This window comes from Aethina tumida, chromosome 2, assembly GCF_024364675.1.
Source record: "Aethina tumida isolate Nest 87 chromosome 2, icAetTumi1.1, whole genome shotgun sequence".
Taxonomy (NCBI): Eukaryota; Metazoa; Arthropoda; class Insecta; order Coleoptera; family Nitidulidae; genus Aethina; species Aethina tumida.
In genome coordinates, this window is record NC_065436.1 from 34,362,546 (window position 1) to 34,388,272 (window position 25,727).

Here is a 25,727-nt window from a genome sequence, read left to right on the forward strand (position 1 = left end):
TCGGTGACGGGAAGATTTTCCCCTACCAAAAAGTGCCCAACGCGGGTAAAGAAGTTTTCACTTAAAGAAAAAATAATTAAAATGTTTAAACCGTTTTCCAGGAATAAGAAATTATTTTGAATTTTTTTATTGAATGGTAAATACTCAGAACATATTTGAAAAAATAATAGTGTTGAAATGCTTTCCAAATAAATACGTTTTTTATTAAAGAAGAAAATTTTCAAAAGTATTTGGTTAAGGTGACAAAAATTAATCTCTCCTATTTTTTGCCGGCAGTTTAATATCATTGTACAGCATTGTATTCGATAGAATATTTTAAAGGAATAGATATCATAAAGTAAATTATTAAACAGACAAACATTTTCGTCGAAAATCGCATGTAGTAATTAATGAAAAATTACAATATCTGGCTTTATAACTAGATATTGGCAATCGGATAGTGTTGCAAAGGAAATTAATGCGATCAATTTATAGAATATTCAATTCCGTGTCCGATCTGGTTTGAAACAAGAAATGTATGTTCGATTGGATGGCAATAATTAATCAGCTACATGAATTGTACCGTTATTCATTTAGTAACGTTCGAACGTGTGTAAGCTTTGTATTATTTTAATCAGATTTATATGGCAAATTAAACATTAATATTTAACATTTAATGAACTCGGATAAATATAAATAAACAACGAAATGTAAATCAGGTTGTCGCAAGTACACAATAATATATTCGGTGGAAGATCAACCGCATCTGTGGCTCGCATAAATTCGCACGTGCGAATTTACAAAGGCACAATAAGTGTGTATAATTATTGCCGTTTACACGAATTAACGGGTGCAGTTGTTGACAGTGCGAACACAGACTTGGCGGGCATAAACGATGCAATGTAATCAGTAACGTTGTCGTTGCCGTTTGTGTGGATTACCGGCAAGATCGTTAGCGTTAGCGTAACTGCGTCGCGGCGATCGTTAAATTAATAAATAATATGTGCAATTAAAGGTAATGCGATTTGGTTATTGGTTAATTAAATTTTGGTTATCGTGTGGTTAATTAAACTCGTTTAATGCAGGCGGGAGTGATCCAATTGGGTTCTATGTATAATTGTATTTGACTAATATTGATTTTGTACATAGACCCTGTTTTATTGAATGTTTAAACATGATTATTTACTTCTTAATAAACAAGGGGCAATGTTGGTTGCCTGTAGTTGGTGTGGCCACAGTTGCCCCATCTGTTGCGGATTTTCCTTAATAAATTCCATATTAATAATTAAAATATTGGGGTTTAGTTTTCTAACATTGAGACTCTCTGGGTTATGTGTATTAGACAGGCGAAAATTTAAGAATTTAGTCGGGAAAATTTATTACTTTGACGTTAACAAGATTTTTCTAATTCTTGAGGTTTCCCTCCAGTTTAATGCGAAAAGCGGCGAAGGAACAAAGGAAATTAAGCGTTATTATCAGTCGGCACCTAAATAAAAGTAAGCGTAAATCAAAAGATCCTTGTATCTCTCACAACAAGGGATTAAAGCCCGGATAGGCGAATTGACCTTAGTGGGGCTTCTCTTGGGTAGTTAGCGGACGAAGACAGTCAAATAACTTTTCTTGAAGGGCTGCGAATCCTCGAAGGGACGCAAGCCGAACATCATTAACCACACCATATAAAACTGAATGATCCCGCCGTGTTTTTTGGCTTTATAACTCGATTACGAGTTTCACTTCAACTCTGAGTTTTTGCTTTCAATAATTCTCCCACTAAACAATGCTTTGAGACAGCTTATTTTACAATTGGTGTATAGTTATAAAAATAATCAGTAAAGTGCGTGTTTTTATTTAAAAACTTTTGGCTGTCTATGTTCCCATCAGTTCTTTCTATTATACTATACAGGGATATTTTTGAACCTTATATTGCCTTATCCAAAAATTATTAGTTTTAGAGATATTTAGTCAAAATAATTAAATACATTTAAACAATTCTTTTTTGTAGTTAGTATACATTTTGACAAGTGCCACGCAGTCACTGTTTTTCAAAAAAAGCCTTGTAGAACTTCAGTACATCACTTAAAAAAATTATTTGCGAATTTAGAAAACATGTTAAGTTCATTATTTTAATTTACTACATACTTTGGATACAAATTGTTTATAACCTTTTTCCATTTATTACCTTTAGGTTGATGTATCGGTTATCGATAGGAAAAACATAATGGACACAAAATCAGAAAAAATATGATCTGCAAAACTAATAATTTTTGTATAAAACAATATGGGTGTCACAAGACTTTAAATATCCTGTAGAATCATCCCCTGAGATAAAATTGAAGTCCTGGAAACCGTGTGGTATGTGTAACGCTGATAAATAACATTATTTTAGGTAATAAAAGTTATTGGTTTGTTATCCCAAATACAACAGTGATATAAGTTTTTAATATTTATTATACATTTATGTTGGTAATATAAATGATAAGAATGACCACCAGAATCCAATCTGCAATCAGTATACGTAAATTGATTTATTATATCGTATAATGTAATCTGGTTCTATAATTAGCTCTCGTGTAAAATGACCATCCGACCAGATAATATGACTGGCCATATCTGATGATTGGAAACATGAATCTAGTTAAAATATATCTCAATTAAAATGTAAACCCAATTGATCTAACAACCATATAATTTCAATGACTTTCATCAACATAATAAACTGCAATTTATTTTTAATTAGAAAGAAGATTAAAGATTTACATATACCAGTAATTGGTATAATGATTCAAGCTCTTACTGCTTCTTAGCGCTTGAGGGTTTCTGCAATTTTTAATGTAGAGAGGAATATAATATTCCAGTCCACAGATACGAGAAATAAAACTACTGTATTTTAAAATATTTAACGCTTAATTATTTTTTATCGGTACTAAACAATGCAGTTAAAAATATCTGCAGAGCTGGGAAGTAACAATATGCACGTTTAATAAAAATGGGCCATTCAAAAGTAAATGGCACTATAACCATTTGCTGGAGCGTATTTTCCGTAAGACTTGGAATTGTGTATTATACTAATTAGAAAAAGAGCTCGCTAATGGTTTTTTTGTAATGGTTGAACAGACATTTTTAAAAATTTCAGCGATGATGGAACGTAATTAGAGTTGATATTAAAATTGTTGGAATCGAATAAATAATAATTACCATAATTCGCGTTGTTTAATAATTTATAATTCTCCATAATTAAATATGAATTTATAATAACGAAAATTTAATATCAAATATTGAATTTAATGTTCGGAACGTTCGAGTACATGAAATAAATATTACAACAGTTCAAATATTTATGTTTGACACTAAAAAATGTTTTATTGTAAAATCAACTTCGTTCGTATTTACATTTTCTTTCAGCATTTATGTTAATTAACATGTTAATGCACTTTAATTAAAACTAGTGTGTTATAAATTAGCATTGGTCGTTCATTTAATAAACAAGATACAAATATTTATGAAATATTCATTACGTTCTATTTTGAATTAATAATAATTATACGATGACATGTCAAATATTTTGTTGTCAGTTGAATTAATATTTGACTGGAAGCTTGAAAACAACATGGCTTTTATTGGATTTGCAGATTATATTTAAAAACCTTTAGAAATTATAATTATTAATTATTAAATATGTCTGTACTAGTTTAATAATAAATTTTCAAATATCAGTGTTAGTTTATTAGTAAAAATAAAAAAATATGTGTATAAAATTACTTGATTAAACAAATTAAAATTGCGGATAATTAAAACTATTCAAACAGGATAATAAATAATGTCGTTGTATTTTTTGTCTAATAGTCAATTATCGGGCGTGCATGTCGTTTGAAAATGACACGGCAGCATCGAACATAAACACGCCGGACCGACATCTATAACGGCGGCACTTGTACGTTATATATCATACTTTAATCCGGGGGGGTAAATTGCAGCCTGTAGTGTAGATTAGCCGGGGCGGAAATCCCATGCGTCCTAATGACAAGGGAGGACCGGCTTGTAAAAACTAGCTCCCGTACAGTGCTCGGCTCTCCTGTTCTACAACAAACTTGATTATTTTTAATTAAAGTCCATGCTCGCGCAACGCCACCATTGCATATACATGTATGTTTGCACGATAAACTTTAATCTGTCTACTTCAATGGCGCAGTCTCTCTCTCGTCCTGGTTTTGCAGCGCCCGTAATTTAATTGGGGCGCAACATCCGAAATGGACCTTGTTTAAGATGCCGCCGAATTACTAAGCAGAGCGCATTTAATGAACTTTTTGTATAAATCTTAATATGTAATATGAGAAATTACTAGTTTCACGTAGAAGAAATGACCTAAGTGATTTTTTTCACTTATTTTTTATTCAAAACCAACAAAAAAATTGGAAAATTTATTTTAATATGTGTGGGAGAAAAACAATAACCTAAGGATTGAAATAAATTAAAATAGGGGTTTTTAAATGAGATAATCAGATAATCGTTTAAAACATAATTTAATTTATTTTACTTGTGAGAAGAAAACACAGAAACTTTCTCTATTTTATTCTGGCAAACATTTAAATAAATTAAATTATATGTTTTTAAATGAAATCAAATACATTAAAAACGTTCAGTTTTCATCATTAATATAAATTAAATTATATATTTTTAAATCAGGTCGTCAGGTAAAAATATTAAAATGTTCAGTTCTCGTATATGTTTTTAAATGTAATCATCAAACAAAAACATTAAAGTGTTTTCGTTTAAAACGTACATTATACAGAAATGTTCTCTATTTTATTCTGGCAAGCATTCAAATAAAATAAACTATATGTTTTTAAATGAAATCGTCAAGCAAAAACATTAAAAGGGTTCAGTTTTCATTCAAAAATATACAAATTTGTAAAGCTTGTGGGGAGAAAACACAGAAACATTCTCTATTTTATTGTCACAATCATTAATATAAATTTATTTATATATTTATAAATCATATATATTTTTAAATGAAATCATCAAACAAAAATATCAAAGTGTCTTCGTTTAAAACATACATTATACAGAAATATTCCCTATTTTATTCTGGCAAGCATTCAAATATGTTTTTAAATGAAATCGTTAAGCAAAAACATAAAAGGGTTCAGTTTTCATTCCAAAATTTATAACTCCTGACTTTTTTGTGGAGGTGTATTCTGTTGATATCTGCTCACTTCCAAAGCCGATCGATTTTTCAAAAATCGCTATTTTTAGACGGCTGTAACTTTTTTCTTCGATTTGCTTTAAATTTTCAAGGAAGTTAGTTCTATTATGTATGTCGAAATCGGTTACCCATACATACATTATTGTCTGCCTATTTTTTTAAACTACCGACACTGAAAAATTAGTTCCTAGACACCTACAAAAAGGCTCTCTATAGATGAAATCTTAATTTTAATAGGAAGACATCTCTGTTTGTCTTCAGTCCCTTATGGCAAAATCCATATCCATTTAGAAGATATCGGAGGTCAAAGTCAATTTAATAAAAATTTCTTTTTTACTTCGAAATTTTATAACTCATAGATAAGTAAATATTATACAATGTTCAACACATATTTTTCCTCTACGCTCTACAAAAAAGATCTTCTGAGGTTAATCGATTACTCTAACCATTAAGAAGATATTCGTATTCGAATACCAATGCGTACTGGTTTTAATAGACTTTTGATAAATCTTTTAAATTTACTACAAGATATATAAATATAAATTTTCTAGTAATCAAGTAATGGCGAGATCTGGATTTTGCCACATGGAACTGAAAAGAAAAAAATGTAAAACTGAGATGAGGAGGGACTTTCTGTTAAAATTAAGAGCTCATCTTTGGAAAGCATTTTTAAAAGTGCCTAGGGACCAGTTTTTTAGTGTTAGGAGATTTTGATCTACCCTAATATATATATATATATATATATATATATAGCAAACCTAATAATAGCAAACCTAATAATAGAAAATCTTGAATGTTACTTGCATTTGGCACTGGAAATGTATTTATTGTGGCAGGGCAGAGCAACAAATGTGATTGCTACGAAACATATTTCATTCCATCAATGTATAAATGAAATCGTGGCAAAAATACCTTGGTACCATTTCAAATGGAATAATCCTAAAAAATTTACATTTAAATTATTAATGATACTATATAAAATTCATAATTCAGATTTTGTGACTTTTATTAGTGCCTAAATAATCCCAGATCTTGAATCATATATGTTGTGCCGAGTCCGTTGAATATTTATGAAATTATGTACCCGATGTGACATCCGTTTCTTTAAAACCGTTTTGGAGCGAGTGCAATTTATTAACTCCCTAAAGGTAAATTGGTCTTTAATAATTCAGGCTCGACTCGGTAAATTGCACGTCTTAATTAGATTTGTAATGACACAAGCCATCTTTAATAAATATAGATTATTAATGTACACAACTGTATTAAATATTCATTGGACTTGCTAATCCGACTAAAGTTTACGTCGGTCCGTTGCTAATTTTTTGGTTAATTAGTTGCTTTCACATAATACGGTGTAACTTAAAATTAATCCAGTGTATAATTTAAAGGAATTTAGTGAACTCGAGCTACACTAAAAGTATTTACAGTTTATATCTAGACAAAAACAGACTAAGGATAACAATGATACTCGCAGGAGCTAAGCGACTTAGAACTGAAACTTGTTAATGAACGGTACCGAGTACTTAAATTGTCATAATTAATTTAATTCTGTTTGTTCAAGTTTCATAATGATATTGTCTAGATTTAACTGGTGCCTCTCATTAATACGTTATCCCTAAAACTGTGCCCGTTTTGAACTAATTCATAATTTTAATTAATTATAAAGCTGCAGGGTGAATCGTTCAACTTTCACAAACTTGATGTAAACAGCGTTTCATTAATTAAATAGAGGGTTTCGGTTATTTTTTTATTTATTTTACGTAAACGAACGCTAAGGATATTCTGCTAATTATCGCTTGAGTATTAAAGAAATAATTTAATATTTTTCAAGTCAAGGGACTGATTCAATTTAGAGGGTAATTAACCGAGCTGTTTAATGAAAAATACATTATAAACAATGCGATTTAATAAATTGCTGAAAGGCTGAAACAACGAAGAAATATTGATTTAGTTATTAGGTTGATTATTGATTAAAATGTGACCTATATTGTCTGATGAAGTTTTAATAAAAATGGGTGAAACATGTAAAGGTAAATAAATCAGGAGAAAAATGAATAATAATTTAATTTTTTGTACACGAACTGATGTGATTAGCGTGAATAATAAAAATGAAGTGCAACATTGAGCTGAACAAGTACGTTGGATCGAAGTATGGATAATTGAATCAATTAGGCTTAAACGTGGTGTACGTGGTTACGGGTAATGTTTACAGTTATTGGTTCAAGGCTTATCAAATTAGTTATAATAGTGCGTGTCGGATTTATGCATGGCGCACTGCCCAGCGAAATGTGATCAAGTTACACGACCAGATTTCATAACGCAACACTATTTACCGATAAATTTAATAGTGATATATTGTTTAATAAGGAATACGATCGCATACCTATGGAAACATATCCGGTAATTTAACTAACAAATACGCGTTGGTTATTGGCGTGTTACAATCCAATATTGCCACTTGTTTCAATTTTGATTTGCCGTTAAATGCGATAAACGCCGACAAAATTCATTTTTACTCGCTATTCCATTTTTTAGAGTTTTCACACCGAAAAACAATGATCGAACTGATGCATTATTTATAAAGTTTAATAAATTATAACCCTCATTTCCATACACCAAATATTTAATTCGGTGACACATGTTTAGACGCGTTACTTAAAATATATGTAGGATGGTAATCCATGTAGACAAACATGTGGCAGATGCTTCACTAACACGAGAAGTTTTAGCATAATCTCTACTTAGACAACTAACACAAAGGGGGAAGTTTGTAAAACTATTCGGGGTATCCGAATTTCGGGACAATTGATCCTATAGAATTAAAAATGGTTATCGCCAAATAAATACTTTATATAAATTAAACGGAAAAACTTCATTGTACAACAACTGTGTAAGTAAATTAAAGTTTGAACTAAGTTAAAGTTAGTTGTTTTTTATACTGTCTACTCGAAAAATTGTTCAAGAAACTTTATACATACTGTGTTTTAATATAATAAAAATTACAAATACCTATTTTATGTTTTTCCAACGTTAAAAATATATTTCGCATATAAATAGATGATATTTCCCAATTTATCCCATTCATTCATTCATTCACATATTTAATATTTATTGTAACTAAAAAATTCATCGCTTATTCATATATGGTTTTAACTGTGTTATCTGTGTCAGCATATTTAATTTTTAAATAACACCAAATCACACTAATGTGTTTTATAATTTATCACACATTATTTCAATCACTTTTGTTTTTAAACAACAATCAAAACAATATTTAATTAAAAATAAGATTGGTGAGACAAATTTAAAATTAATTACTGATCGTATTCTTAACGTGAAATTCTATTGTGAAAGTAGTATTTGTACCACCGTTCTTTTATGTAAGTACTGTGAGAGACAAACTTTCAGAGAGATTACCAAAGTTTCGGGAACAAAGTTATCGGAAACGGCAAAAGTCCAAGAATCGATTGCTGAAAACACATCAGCTTTAACGTCAAAAGAAACGGTCCATGTAAACAACACAGAACCAAACAAATTCAAGAATTAATGGTTGTTTCTGGATGGATCTATTTGCATTGCTATTTGCTTTGACTTGTTTTGAAAATTGTTCACTTACATTATATTGAATAAACATTGCCATTTGTTTGTAAATAAAGTGCGCATCCACCAAAATTTGAAATTATTAATGAGGATTATTATGATATATACCTGAGTTGTCCATCTAGATCTCGTATTTATATTTAAACTAATTTTCCATCGTAAATTTAAAAAAAAATCATTATAATGTAAAAAAGACAATTTTTCAGTAATAACATTTTTATAATTTATCAGTATTTTAATTTAAATAATATATTTTAATATTAAATGAACAACACCTTTAATAATAAGTAAAATATTTTCAACTTTTTTGAAGAACAAAACTCATAATTTCTGTTTTTCAATATTAAAAAAATCATTATAATATAAAAACACATTTTTCAGTTAATAGCGTTTTTATAATTTTTCAATATTTTAATATTTATTTAAATAATATACTTTAATATTAAATGAACAACATTCTTAATAATAAATAAAATATATTCAAATTTTTTGTAGAACAAACAAAGTGTTCTATCTAACTTAAACAGAATAATAAAGCTTAACATGTATTAATAACTTGAGAATATATTTGTTACAACGAATATACAACGTGATTCATCTAAAAATTAATAGAAATTTATTGAATTGTTTAAATTATAAATGTGTAAAATTTTATTTTTATTTTTTTTTTTTGCTTTATTTAAAAAAATAAAATCTATATTTATAATCTTAAAGCATAAATTCATAGAAACTAATAATGCGTCAGACCCTCTCTTCGATTAAGACACTTATTGACGCATCATGGCATCAATCTAATGAGATTATCGACATTTTTTTATGGTGTCTCATCCCAGACAAACTGTAAATTCCTTAAGCGTCGCCTCATCACATCTCACACATGTTCGATTGGAGAAAGGTTTGAAGACTGAAGATGACCTGCTACCTTTCCACAGCAAACCGAAGATCACGTCTTTCACCACATCGCCGTTTTACTAACGAATGACCATCGTCCATGCCAAAGCAAACGCGTGATTCATCACTAACACAATATGATTACATTCCTCCTTCTGTTGTTGACGTTTCAAACACTAGTCACTATGTTGGCGGCTATGGTTTGCTGTTAAAGGTAAGTTCAAAAAAGGGCGATAACTCCATGGACCGTTATATGGAGGTAAACAGATCGAATACCAATTGGTCTACCTTCATCGGCAATAAATTCATCAGCAATCACTCACATTGAATTTATCCTGTCCTTTAGGGCCAATAATCTAAGATGACTCTGTGGTAGCCATGGGTCTTCCGGAATCTCTTGTTCTACCTCTTTACTCCTAACTGCCAACATCGCATCACAATTCTAAGATTTCTGTTCAAACTGTGTGCTATTTCGCGAAACGTTATATGCAAGCCTCTATCAAATTCACTTAATTGGCTAAAATTATTTCTTTTTCATACTCTAGACATGTTAAACGTTTAGTATAATTACTGAAAAAGACAAATTGTAACAAAAACTAAGTATACGTTTGTTTGAGATATCTTAAATCTAACCGACAGTACGTTTTCTGATTGACTTCAAATTTTAATCATTTCTTGCTGTGTGTTGCTTTTTTGTTTACAGTTGGTATAACTTGACTTGAGCTAATTCTCTAATTTATTTTGAACAAAATTTCAACTTACTTTCAATGGAAACTCTTACATATTTTTGAATTTTTCAATTCTACATGTAATTTTTATTAAAATGGTTGTACCATGTTCTATATACTTCAATAGTTTTGGTTCAAAAATTTTGACAGTTTGTTGGTCTAATTAAAATGTCTATGAGTAAGTTAGGTGAATCACCATGCATTCTTAAAAAACACATATCTTAAAAATATATAAAATACAAAAAAAATATTTTCTCAAATATTCAAAAATAAAATAAATGTTCTATTATATTTTTATAAAAATTGTAATAGTAATATAATTTTTCAGTAATTACAGTAATTTATTATTTAGTACACAAAAACGGTATTTCTCAAAAATTTTCAAACTAATAAATATAATTTTCTATTTGAAATTGGTCTATTTTTGTAATAATTTTTTATTATTTAGTTTCATAAAACTAAAATAAAGATATATTTCTTTTCAAAATTTTAAGTACCTTTAAAATTTATATTATATAGAAATACATATTCAAGTAATAAAATATTACATATATGTAATGTATTTAATTATTTAAATTAAATATTTAAGAAATAAATAAATATTTTTGTCAATTGTAAATTTTCTAAAGAAAAATAGACTATTTTCTTAACTTTAAATTAATTTTTTCATATAAACAAACAAATATAATTTTTTTTAAGAAAATTCGTAAATTAATATTTTTATTAAAATTAGTTATAAGATAATTAAAAAAAAAACTAAAATCTATAGTTTAATTATACAAAGATCTAGATTATCTCCCATCAAGAACATCGACGGTTCGAATCGTTGTCGTTTGGCTTGGCCGTAAAGATTAGGCGGGAGCGCATTAGACCGTTCGCCCAGTTTGCCTAATGCAGTTTCGTATACGTTCATCAGCATCCAAATGAAATCGACTAGATGGATTGGAAAAAGGGGAGGCTAGATCTCGAAATATACTGGAGCGGATTGTTTCCAGCGAAAGGGCTTACGCCGAAACAAATAAGGACGAGGGGGAGGACGTTTATGGCCTGAATTTGCAAAGCTCAACCGTCATGTGGCTTTTTTAATATTCATTCGAATTTTTTTGTTTTATATCACATAGATGTTAAAGGGAAGGCGTTGAGACAAATAATAAAGCAGTTTAAATTTTTTCGATCATCGTGTAAAAATGTATATAAAGCAATCTCGTGCGGGAAAATGTCAACAAGAAACATATAACATTTTATTGGGGGTTGTGTCAGACGACGCCAGATGGAAAGGATTCTTAATGTTTCGTCGAAGAATGGGGAAAGTGTCGCCGAACTCCGGATTCTTACACCGCACGAAATATCCAATAACCGTTTATCTTCCATCCGACTGTTATCGACTGCGGCGGAAATGCCGCTGAAATTTAAGACGCTGCGCTTGTTTAAAATTAAATAAACCAAAATCAAAAATCTTTTTATTCCGCAACAGAACGTTACACGTATTGTTGTTTACCTCTGTGATTAAAACGTCGTCTCAGTAGATGAATTTTCCAACAGTCAAGTAGAATTTTCTGAAATTAAATTTGAAATTAAGTATTTAACGTCTGGTTCAACTTTAAATGCCGGCACCCATTCTGTCCCGACCGATTTATGTGCCCGTTCAAATATTTGAATTAGATTTTCCGTTTGTGCGCACCGATAAAGCGCCACATTGGCGTACCACATCACATAATCTGATATGAGACTGTGACTGTAAATACTCGTAATTCCGTTTTATGCTGGAACGAAAACTATTTAATTATTATGGTTGACAATTACGGCGGTCGTTCTCCATTTTGTCGGGCATAAGGGACCTTAATGTTGGAATTTTTAAATGCATGCAATAAACGCACCTGCCAAAGGGACTATATTAGTTTTATTCGGGGTTATGTTAATAAAAATTTAGGGTTGTAAAGATATAAACGAGGTTTATTGCAACTTTGGACGTCACGTAAACGTCCTGAAACAAAGTGTAACCTTAAAAATAAATAGTAAATGCCTGAATATACACCTTACAACGTACTTTAAATAATAAGCATACTTTACGACAATATGTGCTTAGGGTTGAAATTTATTTGAACGAAGTTTATTCGATAATAGTATCTCATTTATAGATATAGATGTTTCTAAAATTATTAAATGTTATGACAATTATTTGTAAAGAAAGTGTTAAAAAAATGTGTTTTTTATTAACAATTACACTTAATAACTACATAAATACAAACTTGGACACTAGTTTAAAAAATTAATTTTATTTACATTTATTTAATATTTATTATTTAAACTGCCGACAAAAAATAAGGGGACATTGCAAATTCGATTAAAAAGAGGAAAGACTAAAAATGGTCAAATATGTATTTTCAAAGTATTTTGATTTCTACACAAATAAAATATAATTCAGTAAATTAAAGTAAATTTAATGGTAAAATGAAAGATTTTGAGGCATGCTTCATATTAAGTTGTCAATCATATTTTGAGAAGTCCCGTAATTGAAAAAGTGTAGTAGGAGCCGGTTCATGAGCATCGAACGCCTTTTAAACAATATCCTACATGTGTTCGATGGGATTTAGATCGGGTGACATCGATGGCAAAGAAAGATGCGAAATTTCAAGTTCAAGATCGTGTTAAGAAAACTTCGTGCCGTGTGAGGACGTGCGTTGTTGTCTAAAAACTGAAATTCCGCTCTTAACTCCTCAGAAAAGGGGTTAATAATAATTGTGATGATGTCTCTTCTGTACATTTTACTGATCATGTTGCTGTTACTATTATCAAGCGAGAACTTCTTTGACAAATTAGCGATGCCTTGACAGATTTCTTATCTTCCACGTCCTAACTCGTCTGGAATCATTATGTAAACCATACCTAGACTCATAGAATGTCTCGTCGGTGGCGATCTGTGAGGGATACTCTTCTAAGCGAACTTCTAGTAATGGTCCTGCCTGTCGGTGGTGCAGCTTGGTCCACCCTGTTCAGGCCTTCTACGTACACTATGTTTTTCTTTGTCTCCTTACATGTCTGCTTGTGTGTGGCGTATACCACCCTAAATCTTACTAAGTGCCCTATTGACTTAAATAATGTTCACTTAAATAATAAAAACGTATAATTGTGAACTGGTGACTCGAGAAAATCAAAAAAGTAAGTAAAATGTTTAAATCGTTTTCTAATAATAAAGCATTGTTTTGAATTTTTTTATCTAGCGGTAAAAACATATTTGAAAAAGTAATAGCTTTGAAACGCCCGCCAAATAAACAATTTGGATTAGTTTTAAAAAATTTGTTTTATTGACATTTAATTCATATAAAAATACAAATATAATTTATATTTTAGACAATAAATGTGGTAGAGAATCACATTTATTTTTTAATATAAAAACTAAATATATTGTTTAATTAATTAATAATAAGTATCTTTTTTATAAATTTAATTTATTTATTAAAAAATATTATTAATTTTTAAACAGGTTTTTATTGACATTTTAGCTTAGCTTAGATCACTTTTTTCATCGAACAAAAACATATGTTTAATTAAAAATATATAATTTTTTTTTCATAAAATAAACCTTGATTAAATTTTTTTAAATATTTCCAATAATAAAAAAAACAAAACAGAAAACGAATAACCTTTTTTACCTATCATTAAAGATATTATGAGCCAAAGACCATTAAACAGGAACATGTTCGCAATGGAACCATAATTGAGATATTCCTTGATTCGTGTAAATTAGGGTCGATACTTTTAATCACATAATTAACGGCAACCCTTTGTGATAAACACATAATGGAGTAGCGAATACACGCCAGAAGAAATTATTGTCGAAATGTAATCCGTTACGTGCAAAGCTATTCGGGTAAAATGTGCCCCACATCTAATTAATATTTATTACGCCTCAGGAAAAACATATTTTTGCTTTTTGTTAAGTAATCGTGATTTAGTTTCGGCTTCAAACATTAGCCGCCATTATAATTAATCATTGGCCGTAAAACTTTTATTCCTCTCTTATACAAATGTAACTCCGTGTTGATACATAAATGGAGTGATTTTTACTCAAAAAAAACACTATTTTTCATCAATAGAGCTAGTATTATTGTTTGGGCTCAAAGGATATTTTTTGCGTGAAATTTGCATACAATGTATCCCCTCTGTTTGTGTAAGTAAATTACATTTTTAAATAATTACATTACCGCTTCAAACACAACATATAAGGGTGGGAATAGCTAGCTGGAATCTAAGTATGCGGGAATCGATTTGTACGTCAGTGATGAATGTGGCATAATTTATTTGCGTCTGGGTCTTGCTTATGTGTGTATATTTTAGTAAGACCTTAATTTTAAAGGGTTCATAAACATACCTTAACTTGTATCAGTATTAACTATTAAATCATTAAAAATGTGTACATATACTTTTTTGTATACTGTAATAAAAAATTCATTAGAAGTTTATAAGGAATAAAAAAATATATTACATGTAATCTCAAATAAAATATATATACCATGTCCTATTTTGATGCTAGAAAGTTCATTATTGGCACACATGTTAAGTGTGTTTTCCTAAAATAAATTAATTGGTGTCACCTTTTACAAAGCTATTATCCTTTCCCATAAACATGAATAAGTAAGATGAATCACCCTGTGTACACTATCGCTCATATGTAGATCAACTACAAATTTTCGTTTTTCTTGATGTATCTGTACGCTTAAATATCCATATTATTATGTTGATAATAACAAAACGGCAATACAATTGTTTATTAGTGGATTTAGTTAGGTATTTATTAATATTGAAAATAAAAATGAAGGGATAAAAGTAGAGCATCTATAAAACAAAACTACCTTACGTAGATTTAGTCTTTTTTTATTTAGTATCTATAATAGTAGCGTATCCATTATTTCGAATAATTTAAAATTCATATTTAATGACAAATAAATGAAAAAAAAAACAAATAAATAAAAATAAATAGACCTGGTGAAAAAAAAATATTGTTGTGAAGTTGTCATAAATATAATTTAACTATTAAATTTTTACTTTAATTTTGAATTACGCAAATTCGTGTTAAACACTAAATAAAATTTAATTTTTCATTATGAACGATTCCTGTGGAAAACTTATTATATGTATTTTAGTTGGGTAATCAGATCTTAATAATAAAAAATTGACCGTCATACTGCAAGAGTCCCCTAAATGTTTTTAATATAATGTAACATCTCGATTGGATATAATTTTTATAGTTAAAAATTTAATATTTCTTAGAAAAATTTAACTTTAATTTTGAAAAAATGCCGTTTTTTGCAGTTTTTGTTTAAAATTTGTATAAAAAAAAAAATTATACTATATGACTATTATCTTTTTAAAAAAGTTCATCAAAAATAGCATATTTTCAAAAACAAATTATCGATAAAGTAATTTTTCAATTGTTTATGAATTTTTGAAAATTTAACAATTTTTATTAAAATGAGGTTTCACGTTTTATATCATAAAAAATCACAAAATCAATATTTTTTCATATTTACATATTTTTTAAATGTTCTCTTCTTAGGCGTGACAAAGATCCTGTCTTGGTCAAAATTTCTAATAGAAAAATTGATTTTAAATTTGAACTGATTTTTAATGTTTTTTTTTTCTGAAATTTTTATAAAGATTTTTTTATACTTCTTGCCTATTTTTCTTTTTCAGAAAGTTCATTAAAAATAGAATATTTAAAAAAAAATTGTCAGTAACATAATATTTTAATCATAGTTTTTTTTTAATATTATAGTCTTTTTAGTACTCTATTTTTAATTTTCAATAATTTACGAAAAAATTTGATTGAAAAAAATTTTAAATTTTTAATATTTCGTTTTAAACAATTTGTTTAAACAAAATAGTTTGAATTAATATACGTGTTCATAAAAATTTCAAGAAAAAACTTAAAAAATTAGTATTTTTTATATTGAAAATTATTTTTTCTCTCTCTAAGATTTCATTTCATTCAAAATTGAAAAATTACGTTATTGACATTTTTTTTGCTTTTCAAAATATTCTATTTTTGATGAGCTCTCTGCAATAATAATAATAATATATAATAAAACCCTAAAAAATCAGTATTATTCAAATTTAAAATTAATTTTTCTCTAAGAAAATGTGATTGTTTGTAATTGACAAGTTCTCCACCACGCCTAAAAATAGAATAATTTAAAAAAATATACGAAAAAATATAGATTTTTTATGAAATAAATATGAAACCTCATTTTAATAAAATTTGATAATATACGATTTCGAATTTTTTTTGAAAATATACTATTTTAAATAAACTTTTGGAAAAAAAGTATAAAAAATTTCAAGCAAAAAACCTGAAACATTATTTTCAAATTAATTTTTCTATAAGAAATCTTAATTTTTTACACGAACAAAATATGTTTAATGCGCCGAAGAGTATTTTCAAAAATTTTCATTAAATTATTGCTGTATAGTTTTTGTGACACGCTTTTTATATTGTTTTATGTTTAAACGGAATCCGTTGTTCATATTGTATAAAACTTGCAGACCGCATTCCAAAATCGTCTTTCTCACACATGGACTGGCATTTTAGTTATTGTAAATTACGCATATTAATTTTTAAAATTTTTTTAAAGTGTACAATAATTTGAAATAGTCATTACCCGTGAGTACGCGGTAATGTTGCTGCGTAGTGACTCGCCGGTGGGCATGTGGTCTTCAACGTGTTAAATATTTTCTACAATTATAAATATGTAAAATTTAATGTAATTTCGATTTTGTACATCTAAAAAAGTTTATGGTAAAGAAGCCACGCTTCCTGCCAGAAAACTATTATCATAATTTGATATATCTTAATTCAGGAGTAGGATCTCAATAAAAAAAAAAGTTGGTGCTCATACAGGAGAGCCCCCTTAAAGGAAGTTGATAAAAGTTTTTAATATAACGTCACATCCCGGCAGCGACTTATCGAGCAACGTGTCTGGATTTCCTTATGAAGTATTCATTATGCGGCGACGGTCCCCGTAAAGAGATCCGATTGGCGAACAAGATTGATATAAAGGTAAGGTCACATTTACTATCCGGCCCCTTAACTACTTTCATTGAGTGTCTTTCTTTCGGTCCACCCCTCGTGTCCCACGTACCCGACGTAACGTCAAAACTGACCTCACGTCGGATCGATTCGCCGTCCCGCTGAATTTACTTTTCGCTCGGCTCGGCATTCGTTTGTTGCAAATCTTGTTCAGCTAACGACCCCTTTAGCGTGGAGTGCACTCCAGGAAATAATAAATTTTATCGCGCATTGTTGCTACACACTGGTTCATACATAAATAGTTTTTTATAACGCGCTCGTAAACATTTGCCGGTTGTCATGCACAAATCCCGTTTTAGCGCTTAATCCCGCATCAACGGGAAGACCCAATAAAAAACCTGGCCCGGAAGAAATGCGACGCATCTTCCGAGGTTCGTCGTTCGCAGACTTATCGTTACGCGTTCACACGTCGGGGATGTGACTCTACCTTTATATCTCCACCCTCGTTCCATTGAGGGGTATTGAGTGAATGATCAAAAGGGACGCGTTTCTCCGACTGTTTTGTGACGTCATAAAACTGCCACTTACGTGACCTCCTGCCGGCAACCGATCGATGTACTCGTTCCTGCTGAATTTCAGTTTTAAGTCATCGACAAATCTGATTTAATTGTGGATTTTTGCCTCTTCGTTCTCAGGTAATAATGACCAAACTAGATGGTTACTTTATTTTTGTATTAAACTAAAGTGACATTTATAGGATTAATAAAATGAACCGTTTCCAGTCCATCGGAAAGGAAAATAAAACGGCAATTCTTTTTTTATGGCGGTGGTTAATATTTCTCGGTTAATTCGATGGTACATGGTACATGCTGTAGCGCGTTTTTATTGAGAGATTTATCGTATCAAATGGCAATTATTATTTTTATACTGATATAAAAGGCTGCTTTATTACTTTGTGCTTTTATTGACTGTAACAAATTGGTTCCATGTGATGTTGCCACTTATATTACTTCCATACGAATTATCGTTTTTCCAGTCCAATCACAATTCTGCAATTCTTTAATTTTACGACTTCAGGTTTTCTTTAACTGCGTTGTTAAAATTACGGACGCATGCGGAGTTGCAAAAAAATATCCGTCCCTTGAAAATGGGCTGGCGAACAATGCATGTAATAACCGGACTTATCTTTTCCCCATTTTTTAACGCGATATGTAAATATAGTAGTTCCATTTCGTAAAGGGGGAAAGTGGCGAGCAGTGTTATTCCTTCTAAGCATCGTAATGACTAGATCCTATCATGCGATTTCCTCTTTTGTCAACTCTCCGCGCAGATAAGGATGATAAAATCTCCCGAACTGTCGGGAACTCGATGAAATGGAGATGGCATCAGCATTTATCAAATACCAGACACTTATATTATTCAATTTAATTCACTGTATACCAATTTTCTAGGTTCTATTGTGATTTATTGACGTGAAAATGTTCGAATCGATTTCTGCTTCAAGTTTTAAACGACGCTTTCGAACGCTTTAATTGGACTATTTATCGTCCATGTTTTGTGTTTTAATTGTTTAGACAAACATTTTAAAGAGGAAATACATAGTTTAATGGAGCCCTTAAGTAATATAATAAAATAATTCGAAAACAACATGGAGGAAGTAATAGCTATTGATGGAGATTATCGAATAAAAACAAATCCTTCTAATTATTTAATAGGCAACTGAAATATGTAGTAAATATTTTTATTAGTATTACGATAGCAAGTAACAAGTAAAAGTAGAAACTAATTTTTCCAATCAGTACAAGGTCGGTCCCACTTGATTCCTCGCCTCGCCTTTCTTTGCTAAGAGTAATAGCAAGCTCCTCTTAATTTTGAAGACAATGGTTTGGATTGTAAATTTGTATTTGAAGTCAGTCCCATATGTGTTCAATTGGACTGGCAGATTGGTGAATATGGAGGTCACAGTGTCTGAGTAAGTTTTTAACTCCATGACTGTTTCTAAAGAAACTCACGCCAAAGGCGGTGGTAAAAGGCACATGCTCTAAGGGTAACTCGATGTTATTTAACCTATTTAACAGGTGCCGAAAACGTCTTCTGATTTTAATACCAACTTCATACAACATTCTGATGACAGACAACCTTACTGTCTAGAATATACTTCTTTCTGTATAAAATATACTGTTCCTTCTAGCAGAAATAATTAGAAAATGTATTCTTTTGATATCGTGTTTTATTGAAAACGATTTCAAGAGCCATTGTGAAATATTATACATTTGAGTAACTTGTTATTAACTCAGATTACCATAATCCAAAATTATATTTAAGGCATCTTCTAGTGCAAACAACAGATTGTAATAGTACCAACCAGATTATCATTAACATTTACAAAAGGATGAAGAAAATGATCACCTGATCAATTAGAGTAGTTAGGAACTTCGTTGTATGTGATACTGAATGCATAGAACCGAATAATTAAGGAAGACCACAAATAAAGACAAATAAAAATAACAAATGTGATTTATTTACATCTTTGTTTAAAATATATGCAAATTGACTTATAATGACTTTGACTATTTATAACAGATATTTATAACTAATCAAATTAAATAAATTTAGTTATTATTCATCGTCATGTGGACGCTCTATCGAATACTGAAGCCAATTCCCTCTTGATCTCAATTTTTGAGACTTTTTATCAGATATCAACAACAATACAAATAAAAAAACATACATATACATAAACAAATAAACATAATAATAATCGGGATTATTTCGACAACGTTTTATGAACTATAATAACTATATAAGGCATAGGCATAATTTTAACTAAAAAATATAACAAATATAAATTTTCACACCAATAATTTATTACTCATATAGACGTCCTAACCCTTTAACACTTAAAGTCAAAAGAGAGCGAATAGTGTTTATCATGGGTCGAACCACCCATTACCAACTTAAGCAAAAGGGTGAAAAAATAAAATTCTAGAACTCTCTAGGACAAAATTTTTCGCCTAATTAATTCTGATCGAGAATTGTCCCAGAAATCCAGAATTGTCAAAATATACAAGGTTAAAAAGTCGAAAACAGAATCCGAGTTTGGACATCGAAAAATTGCATCCTAGACACCTTTAAAAAATGTGTCATTACTTTAACATACCAAAAATTTCTATATATATTTTTTTGTAGGAAATTGAATGCTCTACAAAAAATGCCTCTTATTATTTTTTATGACTTTTATCGTTTAGATGATATTGGAAGTCAAAGATTGAAGAATTTAACAATTTAAATTTCTTGTTTACTTCTAAATTATATAATTCGTAAATAAATAAATATTATAAAATGCCCAACATTACTCTAACCATTTATGTTAGATGGAATGAAGATATTTGAATACGAATGCCCAATGCCTGCCGATTTTAATAGTTTTTTAATAAATATTCATAAAAATTTTGATAGAATAACGGTTTCTAAGTTATGTTTCAGAATCAATTTTTAACAATATTTTAATGTTGTAATAATTTTACAAGAAATTGAATGTTTGCTTATTTTTATGTAAACATAAAAAGTAAAATACTGATCATTTAGAGCTGTAAACATTCAAATAATAGTACTGGTCAAAATACAACATATTCAAAATATTTTTATTTATTTAATTTAGAAAATTCAAATTAATTTATTTACTTCAAAAAAAAATTACAGTTAAGTTTAAATTAATACAGTGACATCAGTAATAATATTCTAATAAATTCAATCAATGGGTATATGTATTAATTTAGTAATTATAATATAGTTAGTATTATACGACAGTTTTTATCACTATTAGAAGCTGTTACTTCTACTAATTAATTTAATTTTTATTGGGCAAAAAAATCGATTAAAACTACATAACTCCGGCTCTTTAGTGCATCCCCTGGTTATAAAAAGGTGCGCTTTAATTTATGTGATTAAAAAATGCAATTTAGGAGTTGGAGTGATAAGTAAATGCGTCTAAAGCAATTTAGGAAAAGAATAATAGGGCCGGCTTGTCGGCGTGATAAATGTGGAAGGTGTTGGAAATTACAGGATTAACTCTCGGCAAAGCCCGGCTTAATACGCTGTTATCAAATGAATTGCGGATTTAATATAAATTTGATGAAACACACCGTTTAACCTCGATGGTATTAAAACCCACTCGTATAAAAATAAGCTGGCAAAAATCAACCAATCAAATTCCAACACAAGAAATGGTGAATCTAATTGTAAGGCAAAACCTTGTCGATTAATCCCCATATAATTAATGGAGCATGGTGCTCGATTCTTGCAATAGCGGGCATGTTCCCGGGTGAAATAGCATCTCTGGTCAGAAAACGTTCTCTGAAATGTGTATGTTATTATATTGTGCCCCCGTTTATTGCATTCACCGTTCAGTCGCAATTCATATTGAATTACGTTGAGGAATTACGTCAATATGTAAAAGCCAAGGAATGTTATCTATGTATGTGCATGGCTTGTATTTGATGAATAACGGGATCATTGTAATTTTAGAATATAATGAAAATGTTGATTTGATTTACTTTTGAGGAAAAATTATAATTCCCATTAACAAACTTTTTGGTATATACAAATTGTTACATAATACTCAATTATTATATAAATGTAGTGTACATTGCTCATATGTAGAGCAACTTGAGAAATTTTTATTTGTCTTCATAAAAATGTACGTTTAAATATCCATATTATTGTCTGTTATGCAGTATGTTTGATAACAACAATACGGCAATATAATTGTTTTTTAGTGGGTTTAGTTAGGTGTTTATTAATTTTAGAAAAAAATTCAAGGGTCAATAGTAGAGCAACTATAAAATAAAACAAACTTAGTAGTATCTATCTTTATCATATCCATTATATTTAATAACTTCTAATCAACTTTTCATTGATTTCAGTAGTTTTTCAATGTAATCGTTCGATATTTCTTTCCAATGAATTCGTAAAGTTCATTCAAATTTTACATTCTTTTTTCATGGATTTTTCGATCAATTTCATCTCAAATGTTTTTCAATTAGATTGAGGTCTGGGCTTTGTGCTGACCAAGATATAATTCTACATATTCTGTATATTCCATATATTCCGTATATTCTGTACATTCTGTTCATATATTTTATATATTCTATATAGAATATATATTCTATATAATCTGTATATTCTGTATATTCTGTATATTCTGTATATTCTGTATATTCTGTATATTCTGTATATTCTGTATATTCTGTATATTCTGTATATTCTGTATATTCTGTATATTCTGTATATTCTGTATATTCTGTATATTCTGTATATTCTGTATATTCTGTATATTCTGTATATTCTGTATATTCTGTATATTCTGTATATTCTGTATATTCCGTATATTCTATATTTTATATATTTTATATGTTTTATAATATTTGATTTGTTTTTTAATATGAACAATAATATTATTATTTATTTCATAAATTATTTTCAACATCAGATTTGTAGACAGTGGTAGCGATTAATTAAAAGCAGTAAAGGTTGTGGAAGATAAACTTTCTGAGAAAAATACGTTTTCCTCAAGGAAAAAAGTTAATTGGCAATACTTATATCTTGGGAAAAGTCGACGTTTCCAATTCGGTTGAAATATTGCTTTTCTATCAATTTACGGTTACGGTTTCAGTGTTTGTCCGACAACAATTCTACTTAAGCGAATTTCGTCGAATTTTTGCCGGTCGTAAACTCATCGTCAATACGGACGTAATAAACAAAGGTTTTTATAAATTTAAAATGATTCATATGGCCTTTTTATCCTGTGACGGATAAAATGTCCTTTGTGATGTGAGTGCGAGCACAAGAGCCGCGCTCCAACCTGGATTGCATTGTGCACTTATCTCGAGAGGCACTTCTTTATTTCTTTTTGCTCGCGTAAAATTATGATTTTTTGAAATTCGCATTTTACACGGGAACTAATAACTGCGTCTTATAAAGTCGCTTTTTCATGTTTTAAGCGTCCCCTTTCACAATCGATTAATAAATTATACCCACCTACCTAATTAAAATTGAAAGCAATTGTTGAATTTGTATTGCATTCTGTGCATCTGAATTAAAATCGTCCCACAGTCATTGGCAGAACGGAAAGTGGGTATAGTATGAATTTATTGCGGCAACGATTCGAATCCTTAATCGGAGTTTCGGTGTTGCTCATAACAGTATCGATAAATTGGCAACGTTCGAATATAATGCACCATCATTGTCACGTTCCTGCAAAATTACGCGCTTAATCCGCCCGCAAATAAACCCGCTTGCTAAGATTATCGAGCAACATTCTTGACTTGTATCACTCGAGGACTTTTGCAAGTGGGTAAAATCATCCCCGAGCTATATTTGATTATTTAGAAAGTTCGGCCATTGTGATTCCTGCAGTCGAGCGAGGACAATGGTGCCGTTTTCAATGGCCAAGATTGTGTGGACACATTTGAGGAATATGACGGGGCGCAGCCCTCATATAAACTTGTTGTTGCTCACACCGACTTTTCAACCGAATAGATCAATTCGAATTTTCACAATAATATAAAAATTAAATGCTTAGTGAATTTTCTAATTATTCTATTTTTTTCAGATCTAGAAGTTGATCGAATTGGTAAGTAACAACAGGATGAGCAGATATTTTCATGCAAATTTTTTATATTCATCTCCATGTATAAAGTATAGATTGTAATTTAATTTGGTGTTGCCGAATGTATAATTGTATTTTGGTTAAACCGTCTGCAGAATAAGCAATTCGGAAACGAGTTCATGTTTATTTAAAATGAGTATAAATTCTGAATGCCAATAAGCTTAATTTAAAAACGATGCTCGGAGAATTCCGAATAACTACTTCCAAATAGAGTCTACTGCTAAGGAAACGTATTGAAAAACTAATTTCCATATTTTCCACATTTAAAATAAATATATATTTAGTAATACGTAAATTGTTTAATTCCTTTAATACAAAACAGACTCGTATAAATGCAAATTAAAATTTAATTTGTATAAATTTAGTGTCAGTAAGTACAACAAAGAAATTAGCTAACTAGGTTCGCATAATTGCATTAAAAACTAGGAACAAAGCGGCATGTTCTTAAAGTTTAAATTATATGTAAATGTAAATCACAAACTTTGTAACAAAATACACAGCTTGTTGAGACAATCATTTAATAAAGGAGAACCCGTGAATTCATTATCGTTATTAGAATTCACAAACGACCCGTTTTACGTTCCACCTATGCGATTTTTTGGTAAAAACAAATGTACGTTCGTTCGAATTTTAAATTGGGAAAATTATAATATTTTACGAACTACGTAATTTAAAATCGTGTTGCAGAAACGAACGGCCTTCTCGTTATACATTTTCCGATATTTTTATTAGGGAGGTTATAATAGAAAATTGAAGAGTTTCATTTATTTACTTTCCACCTTCACTTTGAACGAGTTGACATAAGAGCTCTCACTTCTCGAGGTGTCGGACTAAGATATAAAACAAAATTGCCGGCAGTAAATAAAGTCAACTCCGTTCTAAACATGTTTATCGTTTGCTTTTGACAACGTTATTTTTTCAGATCAACTTTATTACACGTCAAAAAATATGTAACCGCGTGTTTTGCTTACCCAGAATCTCAATATAATCTAGAGCCGGATTTTGATTTTTTAAAACTTGGTTTGTTCATTTTTCTATTATATATATGTACATTACTTGTCGCTTTAGTATTTAGTTGATATTAATTTTTTAAATATTAAATTTCAAAATTAAATGTTGGAGGGGAATAATATCGAAATCTGTACTAGCTACTTGTGTATGGCTACTGTCCGAAAGATGGTAGTGCGAACTACTCAAGCAATGAATAGTGTTTCTTATATTTCTAACCAACGAAAAGTGTTTATTAATAAGGTCATTTAAATGTTTGATAAGAGTCAAAAATATTCTAAACAAAATTTAATAATTTATTGACGATAACAGAATTTTATGAAAACGTTGACCTAAGTAATGCAAATATGTTTATCTGTCATACGGACTGGTCAAACGGTACGGGTTTGTGAATAAATGCGAATTCACCGCAATCGCGTGTTTAATATTGTTAACACGTGACGTTCAAGAGTTTCGCCCGTTTCAGATTTTCTGGACACTCTAATATCGATCAAATGTTGTTATATGACTGCAGTAGCATTAAATCTTAGATTTGAATCGCAAACTTGCATGTTACCTTTAATGTTATCTCTGATGGCTTGACACTATCAGAACTGTGTTTAATATCGAAGTGTTCGGGTT

At 29.7% G+C, this 25,727-nt stretch overlaps 1 protein-coding gene across 1 annotated transcript in view; it reads left to right on the top strand.

Annotated features, from left to right (window-relative positions):
• Window positions 1-25,727, top strand: part of LOC109605910 (tyrosine-protein phosphatase Lar) — a 343,758-nt gene that overhangs the window by 75,164 nt on the left and 242,867 nt on the right. Inside the window, exon 2 of the mRNA XM_049963666.1 lies at window positions 24,042-24,062. The gene's annotated coding sequence lies outside the window, so the exon portion shown is untranslated. The remainder of the gene's footprint in view (window positions 1-24,041; window positions 24,063-25,727) is intronic.